The 17764-nt window shown below is 42.7% G+C and overlaps 1 protein-coding gene across 10 annotated transcripts in view; it reads left to right on the top strand.

Annotated features, from left to right (window-relative positions):
• The window catches only part of LOC126267309 (kalirin), a 2010890-nt gene that overhangs the window by 1637591 nt on the left and 355535 nt on the right, over window positions 1-17764 (top strand). The gene's annotated exons all lie outside the window — the stretch shown is intronic.

Raw genomic sequence — 17764 nt, 5'->3', positions numbered from 1 at the left:
GAGGTGAGCCGCCAGCAGTGGTGGATGTGGGGAGAGAGATGGCGGAGTTGTGAGTGCGGATGATCTGGACAGAGAAAGTAAATTTTTAAGAATGGATGTCATGAACTGCTATATATATTATGACTATTAAGGTAAACACATTGTTTGTTCTCTATTAAAATCTTTCATTTGCTAACTATGCCTATCAGTAGTTAGTGCCTTCAGTAGTTTGAATCTTTTATTTAGCTGGCAGTAGTGGCGCTCGCTGTATTGCAGTAGTTTCGAGTAACGAAGATTTTTGTGAGGTAAGTGATTTGTGAAAGGCATAGGTTAATGTTAGTCAGGGCCATTCTTTTGTAGGGATTATTGGAAGTCTGATGACGTTGCGCTAAAAAAAAAATTGTGTGGCAGTTTAAGCACAGTCATGTATAATTTTTCTAAGGGGACGTTTCATATGGCGACCCTTTAAAAAAATTATACATTACTGTGCTTAAACTGACACACAATTTTTTTTAGCGCAACGTCATCTGACTTTCAATAATCCCTACAAAAGAATGGCCCTGACTAACATTAACCTATGCCTTTCACAAATCACTTACCTCACAAAAATCTTCGTTACTCGAAACTACTGCAATACAGCGAGCGCCACTACTGCCAGCTAAATAAAAGATTCAAACTACGGAAGGCACTAACTACTGATAGGCATAGTTAGCAAATGAAAGATTTTAATAGAGAACACACAATGTGTTTACCTTAATAGTCATAATATATATAGCAGTTCATGACATCCATTCTTACAAATTTACTGTCTCTGTCCAGATCATCCGCACTCACAACTCCGCCATCTCTCTCCCCACATCCACCACTGCTGGCGGCTCACCTCCAACTGCGCAACGCTACGCGCTGTTAACATCCAGCTGCCGCTGCCCAACACAACAATGGCAGACAACAATGCAAACCAGCTACAGACTGCACACAGCAGTGATTTTAATACAGAGCGCTACGTGGCGTTATCAATAAAAAAAACAACCTAAACAGCCTACTTACACTCTGCATGAAAACAATGATTACCTATGTGGTTTGCAGGAATGGTTTATTTGAAAAGGACTGGACCAGTTGCCTCCCCTAATTTGTATTTGTTATCCGTCCGGAATGACAACGTTATCGATGTAACATTAAACCGAGAAAAAATGATTGGCTGTATGCCCCAGCACACTTCGTAAGCTCACTGTTTTGTTGTTACCTGATGAAATCGTAGATACGCGATCCCCAATTCTTCGAATTTATTGGATAAAAAAATCCTTTGTTGGTCAAGATAGCAATATATTATTTTTATCGATTACTGGTTCCGGCTAAAGTTGTTAGCACCCTTCAGACCACCGGATAAAAAAAAATGGTCCGTCTACAGTCACCAACCGGTGGGACACTTCATCATAAATGTTGTGCAAGCTGCATAGCTGAATAGTTTTATAGAGCTCCACCAAGGACTATGGTAAAATTACCCAAGACTAAGAAATAGTTGGAGCTATTGTTACAAGGTTGTATCAGATATTCCCTTTATACGCTGAGTGAGATCACAGTTAACACACTATGTTACTCTAGAGACGTAGCGTCAGAAAACAATGCAAAATTTTCGCTTGACGATGTCGTGTAACTCATACAACCGAGCGAAAATATTGGACACATGTCATACGGAATGTTTTAATCGAATTAGTTTATATTACCACCTCCTAAAATATTTACTATTTCGCCTGAAACACAGGGTATATGACGTAGGCAGTAAAATCATATTGCAGTACATTACACCGGATTATGGAATTATAAATCTTCTGAAAAGCGTGAGAAGGCGGTCGTAACTCTTCGTAAGACAGATTCCTATGCGAGACCACAAAGAATCTCTGTGACAGTCTAGTGCTGAGGGCACTGCTCCGATACAAATCTAGCATCACGCCCTTTAATCCGACCTGGTGAGGGTCCCAAATACTCGAGCAGGAACTAAGAATAGTTTGCACAAGCGCCTTGTACACGGTCTCCTTGGCAGCTGCACTACACTTTCCCCGAATCCTCCCAATAAATCTGCGTCGTCCTTTTGCCCTCCGTACAGCTGGTTTTATATATTCGTCCCACTATATATCGCTTCGTAACGTTAAGCCCAGACATACACTGTTCAAAAAAATTAGGGGAACACGTGTATCAACGCCCGGTATGCTAAATTTATTTTGATACACGCGGTACCTGTGGTCTTCTTGCATAGGCTGAGATCTTTCGTTATATACAGCAACTAAAGTCATTCGCCATCTGCCGGCTGTGTTATGCATTGCAGTGCAGATGACACCTCAGAAGGAAGTGAGTACAGGTGTCCCAATGGTAGACTGTAAGTTGCAACGGTAGTCTGTTTGACCCAAGAAGGATGGACATTTTGCCATATTGCTGTAGATGGCAATGTCTCGCCGTCATCGATGGGTTGTGGTCACTGTACAGGGAGACGGATAAGTACACAAGGGGAGTTGGACAAGATCGCCGACGCATTACAACCCCAAATGAAGACTGATATCTTGCCGTCTCTGCGTTGCGGCGTCGCACGGCTACCACCAAGGTTCTGCAAGACGATATCAGAAGGTCCACTAGAGCCGACGTGTAAGATTAGAATATGAGGAATAAGTCGTGTTCGAGTACTCCGTTTGACACATCATCATCTCGCAATTCGGGCAAGGTTTTGTGAGGGTAGAGGAAGGCATCAATTCTGAGAGCTATACGGATCTTACCGTTGTTCATGGTCGCCTTACCGCCAGGCAGTACATTGAACCGATCCTGCTAGACCATGTGGTGGCTGCTACCATAGCCTGGAATCCCTGAATCCCTTCTCATGTACCACAATGCCAGGGCCCATGTGGCGGGAGTCACCAGGGATATGTGAAGCCTGAACATTGAAATAATGGAATAGCCAACGGTGAGCTCTGACCTAAACACCATCGACGATGTGTGGGGGCATGCTTCAGAGACGTGTTAGTGACCGTCCTGTTCCATCACAGACTCTCCAAAAACTCTGAAGGGCTCTCATTAAAGAAATGGAACGGATACCACAGTGTGACGTGTGCGGCGACGGTGTCAGTCGGTGATAAACGCTCGTAGAGGATATGCACGTCACTGAAGCTGTCAAAGTCCAATGAACGCCACCCAGAATAATGGATGATGGTTTCCACTTCGTTTTCGACACCTGTCGGACAAATCAGTTCTTGTTATGTAAATGGACGTGGATGTAATGATGGTTTGCTGTCTACTTAAGTTCTGAAAGGTAAAAGTTTAAAATGGTAACATACCTGGTCTTCAGTATTCATGAATAGAGTATGACAAGCGCCCAAAGTTACTTTGCCCTAATTGTTTTGAGCAGTGTACGATCGGGCGGGTGGAGCCTAAAGTGTTCTCAGGAAAACTAGAGGTTCTCATTCTACTAGTGGACATTATCTTGCTTTTATCCAGAGTTTGGAGAACCTGGTATTCGTTATACTGCAGAGATTTTCTAAATGCTCAGTTGTGTAGATACTACTGTGTTCTAGTGACTATTAGGCGAATACATACCAAATTTTCTCCAGGAAGAGGATTTAATTTTTCATCGTGTGCCACTCAGTTCTGCTGGAAGAGGCACCACAATTAGTATACTGGCAGACTCATTGGGATTCGATAACGTCATGAAACCGCAGCCGAAACTAGTGGTCCCTCCACGGTTTACCAACTGTAATAGACTGAGGCAATAACTAAGAATAATTATATGCGTGAGATTAAATCACCGTAATTTTCCGAACGGCCTACTCTACACAGAATCGAAGAAATCTCGAATATTAATTGGACTAATTAATTATTGTGTGCACCAGTGCAAGAAATGACAGAAAAACCTTTCTTCCGAGCATTAGTTAATGATGAAGTTCCCTCTCCAACACCAGTTGCAGTTTCGCTCGCACCCCACGAGACTGGTTCAAATGGCTCTGAGCACTATGGGACTCAACTGCTGTGGTCATCAGTCCCCTAGAACTTAGAACTACTTAAACCTAACTAACCTAAGGACATCACACACATCCATGCCCGAGGCAGGATTCGAACCTGCGACCGTAGCAGTCGCACGGTTCCGGACTGCGCGCCTAGAACCGCGAGACCACCGCGGCCGGCCCACGAGACTGAATTTGTGTTAAAGGTGCTGCTTATCCACATAAAGCTCTTTCTTTTCATGTAGGGATAGTAGTGGTCAAAGATAGAGAAGCCTCTTACAAACCTATGTTCGAAAGTAGATTCTTTCGATGTATGGATTATTTCACCTGAATCGATAATTTGCAGTAGTCAAGGCTGTACGATGTCTCTCTGTTGAGGATCCTTGCATTTGTATTTGTCCGTGTAATTATTCCACTGATGGGTATTGAGGTCAGCCGTAGTACGATTAGATTTGAAGAGTGGAAATGGATGGCGTTCTAAGTGCCGAATATGACATTGTCAGTGTCAGAAGAGTTAAGAATCAATGTATCTCTGTTTGCACGTAACTGAGTTGTATCCAAACAAATGAGAAGGTATTCTGATACCACAAGATTATGATGCCCACCGCAGAAAATAACGAGACAAATCATAAAATAAGTACTATATCAAGAACGTTCGTGGTTCAAATGGCTCTGAGCACTATCAGACTTAACATCTGAGGTCATCAGGCCCCTAGACTAAGAACTACTTAAACCTAACTAACCTAACGACAGAAGACACATCCATATCCGAGGCAGAATTCTAACCTGCGACCGTAGCAGCAGCGCGGTTCCGGACTAAAGCGCCTAGAACCGCTCGGTCACAATGGTTGGCTGGTTTGTGGTATTAAAGGGACAAGACTGCTATCGGCCACAACGACCGACAAGAACGTTCTCAGTGGCGTGCCAGAAAACTGTCTGGTACTAAGTGCCAATAAGAAAGGTCTTATAAGCTGATTCCTGCAAAGAAGAAAATAGGAACCAGCCATTGGTAATGAAGCTATTTGTTTACGCATGCAGCGCCGTTACCGATTTACAGCCGACAGGTTGATCTTCAGACGGCTGTGCACGTTTATATTACATTTGTTGTTGTTTACACTAGTTTTTTTTGTCAACAATTGGTGTAACCAATTGCAGAAAGACAGTGAGTGTGATTCGTGCGTGATGCGGAAGCACTCAATTTCCTACGCTTAATACAGGAGTAGCTAGCTGAAATGTTTAATGGACGATAAATTAATCGCAGAGATCCAGTGGCCTGGGCTACCCCTTCACCTAGCACTAGCCATTTGGGTTTTTGGCTATCGGAACTTATAAAGGTAACTGTAAATGGAAATGCCGTGTGGCTAGGGCCTCCCGTTGGCTAGTCCGTTCGCCTGGTGCAAGTCTTTCGAGTTGACGACACTTTGGCGACTTGCGTGTCGATGGGGATGAAATAATGATGATAAGGACAACACAATACCCAGTCCCTGAGCGGAGAAAATATCCGACCGAGCCGGGAATCGAACCCGGCCCGTTAGGCATGACATTCCGTTGCGCTGACCACTCAGTTACCAGGAGCGTACATAAAGGTAATTGTGTATGCCAGACAGACAATTTGCCTACACTAGAGGAACGTATGTACCACGCGTATGAAGAAATCTGAGGGCAACCAGGTACGTTCTCACGAGTTCATGACATTTTGAGAAGTGGAGCATATATAAGGTGCTAATAACATGGATAACTCCCTATGATATTAACAGACAAATATTATCAAAAAGCAAAATTACTCGTATGTCAATAGGTCTTTGTAACTGGACCGAAATGTTAGGAGTTTTTTCTAGTTTTGACAAATACTATCTTTTTCAATTTTACGGAACATATTTTTAACTCCCCTTGTCGGAGGTTCGAGTGTGTGTGTGTGTGTGTGTGTGTGTGTGTGTGTGTGTGTGTGTGTGTGTGTTGTCCTTAGCGTAAGTTAAGCAGTGTGGTCCCATAGAACTTACCACAAATTTTTCCATATTTTTAAAAATTATTGTAGAACATGCATTGTAGGTGTGATGGGTCGCTCAGCCGTTGTTATATTTTACAAGTGATATCATGTAACACTTAAGTTGCTGTTAAATTTTTCTTAATAAGTACTTTGTTGCAAATAAAATCGACTTTTCTTGAGGCAACTTAATTTATTTTTCCCAGACGGGTTTCGCCTTTTTTCTTGCTCAACGGCATCATCAGCGGGATCTATAACAATACAGTTTTGTTATCTTTAGATTATCAAACAGCTCACGTCGCGATTTTTATGCAAATAAGTAATTATTTATTTACATAAAGTAATACTTATTTACATAATGTAATTACTTACGTACATTGTATTTACTTATTTATATAAAAAATCGGATTTGAGTTGTTTGATAACCTAAAAATGACAAAACTGTTTCGTTATATATACTACTGATGATGCCTTAGAGCAATAAAAAAGGCGAATCAATTGAGTTGCAGCGAGAAAAGGCCGTTTTATTTACAAAACAGGTATTTCTGCGTTTTCTGCGGATGATGGCCGCGCAAGCAAACATGTCTTTAATAAGTGACTGATTTTGATCAGAGACCATTTTACAGCACAGCTTTGCTGAACAGTAGAAAGTATATCTGTATACAGTGACAGCAAAAGCGCACGAAGTCAAAAAGTCGACTGTAAAACATATTGACTCTACAAAAAGTCTCCATTCGTCTTCTGAACATTGTGCTCATTTTTTGACGTCATGTTAGTCCAAAAATATTCTTTCTGTTATCCCAAGCTGTTGTGTAAAATGGTCCTTGACCGAAACTGATCGCTTATTGAAGAATACTTTTAAGAGCAGCTTACGGGGTCACACGGTATCATTTGTGAGGTGTGTCAGAGCTATGGAAAACAGCCAATAGAAAATATCTTGCTGTTCTTCTTGAGTCGTAAAACATTGCTGGAGAATTGATGTTATGTTCGCTCTGTGCCGATTGTTTTCGCCGGGCTCTCTCTCTCTCTCTCTCTCTCTCTCTCTCTTTCTCTCTCTCTCTCTTTTTTTTTTTTTCAACTGGTCGATAGGCTGTAGGCAGACCGCGGTCAGCATTTCCGTCTGGCCTATGGGGAGTCTACTGTAAACAAGCCGCGTGCGCCCTGGGCAGGGCACGCTCTTTACGATCCATTGTTACGCACGATCATCTGATTTACAGCGACTGCTAGAACGAGCCGTTTTACGTAATGCGCCGTTAGCGCGGAGCCGTTTCCCTCGCTACTGGAGGAGAAATAGCATCCCGTCCGCCGAGTGACCCCTTTCGGTAGAGCCGTGGCGCCGCTCTGGTCCCTGACTAACTGTCGTGTCTGGGCATTCCGGGCCCTTGTCCCATTTCGGGAAAGACGACATCGTCTGGCGCGCCGAACCAGCTCCGGAGACCGGTCGGGGGACTATACTTTCCTATGTTAAAGCCGAATCAAAAGTTTGGCCTAATCTGGAACACTTGTCCCACCAAGGTTATATTCGTGTCCAGTCGCTTTCGCAACAAGGACAAGCGGGGGAGAGAAACAAAAGTTTGCCAGAACTGCCAATTAGAAGCGGATTCAGAAGGGATTGCTCTCTCTCTCTCTCTCTCTCTCTCTCTCTCTCTCTCTCTCTCTCGATCTCGCTCTCGCTCTCTTCCTCTCCCTTTCGGATGGTTGACAGCGTCGGGAAAATTTATTTACAAATTATGACCGAATTCTCCGCTTCATTTTATTCTAACGAAAATAAACAGAGGTTTTGCTTCAATAATAAATATATGTTTTCGTAGAATGTGTCAAAATGACTACTGTTGTAATTCGTAATGGTTTGATTTTTGGTGCTCTAGCAACGTCCGTACTTAAAGACTAAATTATGGGACTTGGGTTCTTCCTGTTATGCCAACAGCAATATCTGCTAATTGCCCAGACATGTTTCTGCGTATATATGCCACCATCAGTGATTCATGTTTTATTCAGCTCTCTGTTTCTCGCTGCAAGAGAGGAACGTACCTACGAGGACAAGAACAACGCGAAAAACTTTGACAAGCTATATAACCATTTAATAAAAAAGCCTCCGCTTCCAGAAACTAAGACTTTAATAAAGCATAATCCACTGATGTTTGTCGCTACGGTCACAGGTTCGAATCCTGCCTCGGGCATGGATGTGTGTGATGTCCCTAGGTTAGTTAGGTTTAAGTAGTTCTACGTTCTACGAGACTGATGACCGCAGCAGTTAAGTCCCATAGTGCTCAGAGCCATTTGAACCACTAATGTTTGTTCCAAGGCATATTTAGGCAGTAATGTGATAATGTTGTTTGCGTAATCAGATGCAAACCAAAAATTATAAATGTTTGTGTATGCATATGTTAACTTATATCATAGAACGATATTGTGCCAAAAATTGCATGTTTTCTATGTAACGCGGAAACTCTTAATATTTTGAGCCTTGAGGTTTTCCCGGTGCACAGAGTATTCCATCATTCATCCGGCGTCCATCCTAGACGTAATTACTGCGTCTTTTGTTTTTTCGGCGTAGTAACTTGCAGCCATTACACAAAGTGACCTGTCCGAAAAAATTATGAAACGCCTCCAATGTTGACTATAAAATTCTGGATAACGCAACAATATTTTCGACAGATAATTTCACAGGAAGGAACAAGTTTTTTGTTGTATAGTTATAGTTAGTAATCTTTTTATCTACACGCATAAATGAACTTAATGATTATTTAAATATTTTTCCTCAAATTATTTGTTTTTACAGGCCTTTAAGAGCCGTTAAGGCCTTTTTACTGGTATAACGCTTGCAAACTTTAGCTGTGAAACACTTCCCAAAAATATCCGGAAAGGAAAGGTTAGGGGCCCCGCGAACTTCCACCTCCAGTGCCAGGTAAACAATGGATAAATACGCTCAGAATGATGTGTTGGCTACCACATTTAGAACATTTCTGTGTCGCTTCAGCGAAAAGTTTCTTCGCAGGTAGTAAAAAATCTTCCATCGCTCTAACCCTCTCTCCAAGAGAATCCTAATGTTCTTGTTCAGGCGCGACTATTGTGGCTTGAAAGATTTGTCTGTCTGTGTCTCTCATGTACTTCACAAACTTCACTTTTTAGCTGCTATTAGCATATTACCGACAAAAATGATCGATTATTCAGGCTTTCCCGGCGATATGTAGCCGTGTTGAATTATCGGGTCTTCTGTCGGTTGTTCGCATCGTTCTCGCACGATATTTCGACAGCGTGGCTAGCTGTCTCCTTCACGGACCACAACCGACAAAATATCCAATTATTCGACATGTCGACAATGTACAAGGTTGATGGTACAACAATTTCAAAATCTGTATACCTAAATGCGGAGTAAATCACATTACAGCTCAAGCTAATCCTCGAAACTAGTAACATTTAGTAACATGTTAAGCGATTCACATATCCAGGATCTGGATATTATTCATCCTTGAAGTGCATAAAAATTCCTGGCCGTGAGTGCCACTGCGACTACTGCACAGTATTTGTAGTCGCGTATTTCTCTCTTGAGTCACTATCAATTCAGATTTCTTTTTGAGGCAGATCTGTGAAAAATACAGTAACAAAGTAATGTAAATTATGTATATGCAGTGAACAAAGGGTAATGGAAGAGAAGCAGAAACGAGTCTTAACAGTCTCGAGATTAGTTTCAGATGTCATAACAATTGGGGAAATGAGAAACGTGAGCATAAGAGTGGAGTTGAAGATGTGGAGTTTAGACTAAGTGATAGTCGATTATAGATAGAAATATATTCCGTTAGCACACTGTTAACTAATGTGGCAAACGATCCTAGAGACGCCAGGAACGGTCATTACATTTTAAGCATACGTAAGCTGTGCAATTTTGTCTGTGTTTAACTGGAGGAAAGTATGATGTTCAAAGTATATATCTTCAGCAAAAGAATCGCCTAAAAATTCTGAAACCCACATGTGAGAAGGACGTGTATAGTGTCTGTAAGCACGTCAAAAAGCCGTTCTTTTTTCTTGAAATCGGCGAAATTTTCGCGTCCAAAAATTTTTCTACTGACAGGCACAAGTTTCGGGCAGCGGAAGTGGCAACACACTGGGCTTCGAAAGGTCGACTGCTTTGAGTCGGACTGTACCTGCTGAAGAAACGTCCGTTTGATTTCAGGAAGAAGAGCGAGTGTACATAGATTCACCAGAAACAGAATTGAACTCGGTGGAGACCAAACGAAAGATACGAGTAAACTAAGACAAATATCTGCCAGTCACTTTTATTCTCTTCCACGACACGTTTCAAGGGCTTACACCCTCATCGTGAGATGGGTCAGTGGATTACGTTAAAATTTCGTTTGCTAGATTTAGCTATTTGTATTTTTTTTAACTTCATATCACTAAAATGAAGGTATGATGCGACCATTGTTCTCATGGTAGGCAAATTAAACTACACATTTTAAACCATAAAGTACTTACGTGCAACATATTGCAGGAAAAAGAACTCAGAGGTTCGTTATAAATGTACATTTTCATCGTTAAATGGCATCCATACACGGAACATAGAACAAAAACAGTCCAGTGATTGTAAAATGCACAAATACAGTGCCTTGTAAGGCAAAGAGCTTACATTACAAATGAAAGATATAAATTTTTTCGCTTAAACGTGTGTCGCTTATAACGATGTACATAGACTTGCTGAAATATTTGTTTATAAGTTTCCTGTAGTAATGAGACGTATGTTTAAGCGAAACACTGTAACGACTTAACAGTTACATACATGTTGTTTATATCTTTGAGTTGCTATGTAAACTCTGTTACTTACAAGGTACTGTATTTCTGCATCTGTACAATTTCTGGACCGTTTGTGTTGTTGTTTTGTATCCAGATGCCATTTAACGATGAAGATGTGTACTTATATCGAAGCTCAAGGCTCTTCTTGACGAAATACCTGGTAAATAAATACCTTATTCTTTGAAACTGGTAACTGATCCATTATGATAACAAGTGACAAATGCACGTTTGTTTATAGTGAAATGAAGTAAAAATCTGAAACCTAGCTACAGCCAGTAAATGAAATTATAGTGTAATACACTGATCCACTTGAAGATAAGTGTGTAAGCCCTCGAAACGCGTCGTGGAGGAAACTGAAAGTAGCTGACTCAGGTAGAAGTTGTAATTTATCACTTATGGTATATCGTAAACAGTGGGAGGTTCCAAATCAAAATGCAGCATCTACGGTGAGAGGTTAGAGGCCATATGGTCCACCGCGTTGTAGAAATAGAGGTAAGTGCAGTGCGCCTTCCTGTTGATCGCACTTCGCACTTGGGGGAGGGGGGGAGAGAGAGAGAGGGAGAGAGAGAGAGAGAGAGAGAGAGCTGCACATGTTTGGGACGCACAGGGCTGGGAAGGAGCCGTTGTCCAGGGCCGGAAACGCTAGACCAGCGTCCGCATGGGCGGCGGCTAAATATATGCGTGCGCTCTGGCGCGCAGCTTTCCCGGGAAAGCGTGCGAGGACAATGCGCTCTCGTTCGGTTTCAACGCTCATAGCGGCGTTGTCGTCAGCACTGACGCTCGCCAAAGCGGCGCGCGCGCGACCATTTCGCCGTGAGTATCCCTGAAAGGTCCGGCGCGGCGACAGGAAAACATCGCCCTCTCACCGGTGGCTTTTGCGCTGTAGGAAGCCGTGACGCCACAGAGCGTCGCTTCCCAAAGCGTATCCAGTGACTCACACAATTCACCTACGTTCAAGAGTACCACTGTGGTCACTCCCATTCAATCTGTATAGACTCATCTGTTATTATATCCGGACACCATCCGTATTAATCGAAGGTAACTTTTCTATCGAGAGACTTGGATGTTTTTAGATCGTTTTGTTATGCCCGGCTGGCTCTAAGCGCTATGGGACTTAATTTCTGAGGTCATCAGTCCCCTAGAACTTAGAATTACTTAAACCTAACTAACCTAAGGACATCACACATATCCATGCCTGAGGCAGGATTCGTACCTGCGACCGTAGTGGTCGCGCGGTTCCAGACTGTAATGCCTAGAACCGCTCGGCCAGCCTGGCCGGCTGTTACGCCCGGTATGTACATGAAAATACATAAAATGATCAGATAAAGCCTCTTAGACAGCATACTGAAGCCCAGAAAACACAGCTTGAAGGTATCCTTTAATAAAGCCCCCCGACACACTTCCCTGTTGCTCGTCCGAAACTACTCTTGGCTATTAGATGGGCTCAATCATGGGAGACGCTTTCGAAAGTGAGGCTTCACGATGTCCCGCCTTCCTTCCGCAAAAGGTGGCGGTGCGAAGCTAGTGCTTTCACGGTTACTCACGGCGAAAAAACGCATTTGCGGCTGAGTCAGCGCCATTTTAAACCGGAGCACGCCGCCGACCCGTGGAGTCAAAAATCGTAGTTAATCCTCCTCCACTTAAAATTGCCACGTCAAAGTCTGTGCAATACACGATCTAATGCTGTGCTCTGTGGATTAATGAAAGGGAACAGAAGAAACATGGTGGCGGCACATAGTCTACTACCCTCGATTAAATCCAAGGGATTGCCGAGGTGAACGTGCCCATCCGGCACAACAAATAGTGTCACTTGCCCTCACTTCATGAGACACAGTCAGGGTTCGAAAAGGGTACCTCCACATTGAGCGCCACTACTCAGGCGTGCATTAACAACCACAAGTACGGAGGCTGTTAGAAGAGGAGATCAGCATCTCCACATAAACTCAGCAAGGTATCTTACGGCGTGTGGAAGAGGCTACTTCTGGCACCAATATCTTTTCCACTGCCCTGTACAATTACGGATAGTACGAGGAAAGAATGACTGTCGGTAAAACTTCGCGTGAACTCTGATGTTACTAATTTTCTCGTTGCGATCGTGTGGCATGAAGCACTTTGTTGACCGACTCTTCATGTAACGAAATCTCTTTGTTGGATGATCTCCTCCTTTTCTATTAATCCTACTTCTTAAGCATCCCAGCCTGACGAACATTACTGAAGAATCGGTCGAACAAGTCTTCTGTAAGTCATTTCTTTCATGGATGGATTGCATTTCCTTAATTTTCCATTGATCCCAGCCTGGCAGCTACCTTTCCACCAATTGTTTTATGTGGTCACTACAGTTCAAGTCGCCCAGTTTTGTTATACGTACATGTTTTACCGTAGTTACTGTTACCATTAATGTGTTTCCAATAATGAGACCTAAGAGTAGTGTGTGTTTTGATATATTTACGCGCAATACGGTACGTTTACGTACGTTCAGGGTCAGCTGCCAGTTCCTACAACAATCGTCGATCTTCGTACGTGTCCTTCGCTAGTTTTCTGGCATTGTTACCGTAACGTAGACAACAATGTCGTCAGTGAACAGTTGACAGGGCAATGAACTTTGCCCACAAGATGATTTCTAAATATTGTTAACGGTTACTGATCTGTCACACTTAACTGCGGTACTCCTGAAATTACCTTACAATCTGTCAAAATTGTTCCGTTAAGAACATGTTGATTGTGTCTGCAAGGAAGTCCAGAGTCCAATAATAAATCTGGTCCAGTATTCGGTATCAAATGCCTTCCAGAAGTCAAAGAACACAGCAACAACTAAGGGCACCATTGCTTACCGCAAGATGGAAGACAGCAAGCATGGTCTCACAATCTGTGCTGAAGCAATCATTTTCATTTCTGTTTCGGTCGCCAACCCCGTCATAAAAGGTGAGCATAAAACATATTGTGTTATTTTACATATCTAACCCAGCGATATCCATACTAATATAAACGGAAAAATAGCTCTGTCTGCTAAGTTTTCACAGTTGATCTGGTGAGCCGATATGGATGAAATCTGGTGTGAAGATAGTCTGAACACTCAGGAAGCACATAGGCTACTTTACAAAGCGTGTAATACAAGGTACTTATTCATGTGATGAATATAATGCGAATTAGGGCAACATATTTACTTTGAAAAAGGTGTTGACCCTTGAACTATATCACATTTGTGGAAAAGCTTTTATTGGTTGGTATGTTCTACATAATACGATTCAACATAATATTAATATTATAAATCCGAAAGTAACTCTTTGTGTTATGTTTTCACGACTAAACCGCTGAATCGATTCGATGAAATTTCAGTTTAAAATAGCATGAGCCCTGAGGAAGAGCATGGAGTAGTTTCGAAAGGAAGAAAAAAAGGAAAGAAAAAATCGTCCCCTGAGATGATGAAATATGTCAGTGACCATAAATCATGTTAAGAAATTACTAAGCCTGCTGCATAGTGTACACGTTGTACAGGAGGAAAGGTATATGCTTTGATGTCCTGTGGTCCAATTGATGTATATGTATATATAATGTATATATATACTGGTGATGGTCGAAGTAGAGAGGATATAAAATGTAGACTGGCAATGGCAAGGAAAGCGTTTCTGAAGAAGAGAAATTTCTTAACGTCGAGTATAGATTTAAGTGTCAGGAAGTTGTTTCTGAAAGTACTTGTATGGAGTGTAGCCATGTATGGAAGTGAAACATGGACGATAAATAGTTTGGACAAGAAGAGAATAGAAGCTTTCGAAATGTGGTGCTACAGAAGAATGCTGAAGATTAGATGGGTAGATCACATAACTAATGAGGAAGTATTGAATAGGATTGGGGAGAAGAGATGTTTGTTGCACAACTTGACCAGAAGAAGGGATCGGTTGGTAGAACATGTTCTGAGGCATCAAGGGATCACCAATTTAGTATTGGAGGGCAGCGTGGAGGGTAAAAATCGTAGAGGGAGACCACGAGATGAATACACTAAGCAGATTGAGAAGGATGTAGTTGCAGCAGGTACTGGGAGATGAAGAAGCTTGCACAGGATAGAGTAGCATGGAGAGCTGCATCAAACCAGTCTCAGGACTGAAGAACAGAACAACAACAACAACATAATATTGAGGTGACAAATGTGATGGGATACCTCCTCCTACAGTGTCGGACCTCCCTTTGTCCAGTGTACTGCAGCAACTCGACGTCGCATGGCAGCACTCCATCTTCAGGCCAAAAGTGGCCCAGCGGGACCATCCGACCGCCGTGTCATCCCCAAGTTGAGGATGGGGATAGGAGGGGTGTGTGGTCAGCACACCGCTCTCCCGGTCGTTATGATGGTTTTCTTTGACCGGAGCCGCTACTATTCGGTCGAGTAGCTCCTCAATTGGCATCACGAGGCTGAGTGTACCCCGAAGACGTCGCATGAACTCGAGCAAAAGTTTTGCAGAAATATAGCCATCCATAGTTGTCGAAGTGTTTGCCTCTCCATTATGTCCCATAAATGTTCGATGGGATTCATTCCGTGCGCTCGAATTGTCCAGGACGTTCTTCAAACGAATCGCCAACAATTGTGGTCCGATGACATGGTGCACTGTCTTCACCAAAAATTCCATCGTTGTTTGGCAATATGGAGTCTATGAATGGTTTGAAATGGTCTCCCAGTACCCGAATATAACCACTTCCTGTCAACGATTGGTTTAATTGGACCAGAGGACCCAGTCTATGCCGGCCAGTGTGGCCGAGCGGTTCTAGGCGCTTCAGTCTGGAACTGCCCGACCGCTACGGTTGCAGGTTCGAATCCTGCCTCGGGCATGGATGTGTGTGTTGTCCTTAGGTTAGTTAGGTTTAAGTAGTTCTAAGTTCTAGAGGACTGATGACCTGAGATGTTAAGTCCCGTAGTGCTCAGAGCCATTTGAACCAGTCTATTCCATGTAAACACAGTCCACACTATTATGGACCGACCACTAGCTTGCACACTGAATTGTTGACAACCTCCAACTATAGCTTCTTTGGTATATATATAAGTATAAAAGGTGTCCCAAAGAAAAACACCGACAAACTTTAGGGTCCGGCTCCTTATGCCAAAAAAAGAAAAATATATATGTATAAAAGGTGTCCCAAAGAAAAACACCGACAAACTTTAGGGTCCGGTTCCTTATGCCAAAAAAAGAAAAAAAATTCTAGTAAGCAAGCATTCTAAAGTACATACCTTAAAAGATATGAACACTTGTTCATCTTCGATAGTATGAAAAACATCTATTCTTGCAAGTTGTTTGTTTTTGATATTTCGGGAGGAGGTAGTATGGACAAAGCCAAGGAAGAAATGTGCAGTACACATGGGCTCTAAAATGCGTTCCTTATGAGCTATCAGCAATTTGTTCAGTAGAAGAGATGTCTTTCATACTAGCAAAGATGAACAAGCGCTCATAGTTCTTACAGCGTGCAGTTTAAATCCCATGCTTACTTGTAATTTGTTCTTGTTTTGGTCAGTACCTCCTCCTCCCAAAACAGATGTTGCAGTAGAAAAGCTCTGCTCCATAGTATCGAAGATGAACAAGGGTTCATATTTGCTGTGGTGTGCAGTTTAAAGCCGTCGTTTACTAGAATAACCTGTAAACTGATCCGTTCCACATCATTTGGATAAAAGAATCGTTCAAATTGTCTATGGAATGTGTGAGTAACTAGCTACGAAAGTATCCGATGAAACTTTTATCTCCCGATGGAGTAGGTTGAGTGAAAGAGCTTGTTCGCCCCCTTCTAACAGCCGTGTACCGCAAGTCTCTAGAGGAACGGAAGGTTCCAAATGATTGGAAAAGAGCACAGGTAGTCCCAGTCTTCAAGAAGGGTCGTCGAGCAGATGCGCAAAACTATAGGCCTATATCTCTCACGTCGATCTGCTATAGAATTTTAGAACATGTTTTTTGCCCTCGTATCATATCGTTTCTGGAAACCCAGAATCTACTCTGTAGGAATCAACATGGGTTCCGGAAACAGCGATCGTGTGAGACCCAACTTGCTTTATTTGCTCATGAGACCCAGAAAATATTAGATACACTCTCCCAGGTAAATGCTATTTTCCTTGACGTCCGGAAGGCGTTCGATACAGTTCCGCCCTGTCGCCTGATAAACAAAGTAAGAGCCTACGGAATATCAGACCAGCTGTGTGGCTGGATTGAAGAGTTTTTAGCAAACAGAACACAGCATGTTGTTATCAATGGAGAGACGTCTACAGACGTTAAGGTAACCTCTGGCGTGCCTCAGGGGAGTGTTATGGGACCATTGCTTTTCACAATATATATAAATGACCTAGTAGATAGTGTCGGAAGTTCCATGCGGCTTTTCGCGGATGATGCCGTAGTATACAGAGAAGTTGCAACATTAGAAAATTGCAGCGAAATGCAGGAAGATCTGCAGCGGATAGGCACTTGGTGCAGGGAGTGGCAACTGACCCTTAAAATAGACAAATGTAATGTATTGCGAATAAATAGAAAGAAGGATCCTTTATTGTATGATTATATGATAGCGGAACAAACACTGGTAGCAGTTACTTCCGTAAAATATCTGGGAGTGTGCGTACGGAACGATTTGAAGTGAAATGGCCATATAAAATTAATTGTTGGTAAGGTGGGTGCCAGGTTGAGATTCGTTGGGAGAGCCCTTAGAAAATGAAGTCCATCAACAGGGGAGGTGGCTTGCAAAACACTAGTTTGACCTACACGTGAGTATTGCTCATCAGTGTGGGATCCGTACCAGGTCGGGTTGACGGAGGAGATAGAGAAGATCCAAAGAAGAGCGGCGCGTTTCGTCACAGGGTTATTTGGTAAGCGGGATAGCGTTACGGAGATGTTTAGCAAACTCTGAAAGAGAGGCCTTCTGCATCGCGTTGTAGCTGTCCAGGTTTCGAGAGGGTGCGTTCCTTGATGAGGTATCGAATATATAGCTTCCCCCTACTTATACCTCCCGAGGAGACCACGAATGTAAAATTAGAGAGATTCGAGCGCGCACGGAGGCTTTCCGGCAG

This window comes from Schistocerca gregaria, chromosome 4 (genome assembly GCF_023897955.1).
Source record: "Schistocerca gregaria isolate iqSchGreg1 chromosome 4, iqSchGreg1.2, whole genome shotgun sequence".
In the NCBI taxonomy this organism is placed as follows: domain Eukaryota; kingdom Metazoa; phylum Arthropoda; class Insecta; order Orthoptera; family Acrididae; genus Schistocerca; species Schistocerca gregaria.
This window is presented reverse-complemented; position numbering and strand designations above follow the sequence as displayed.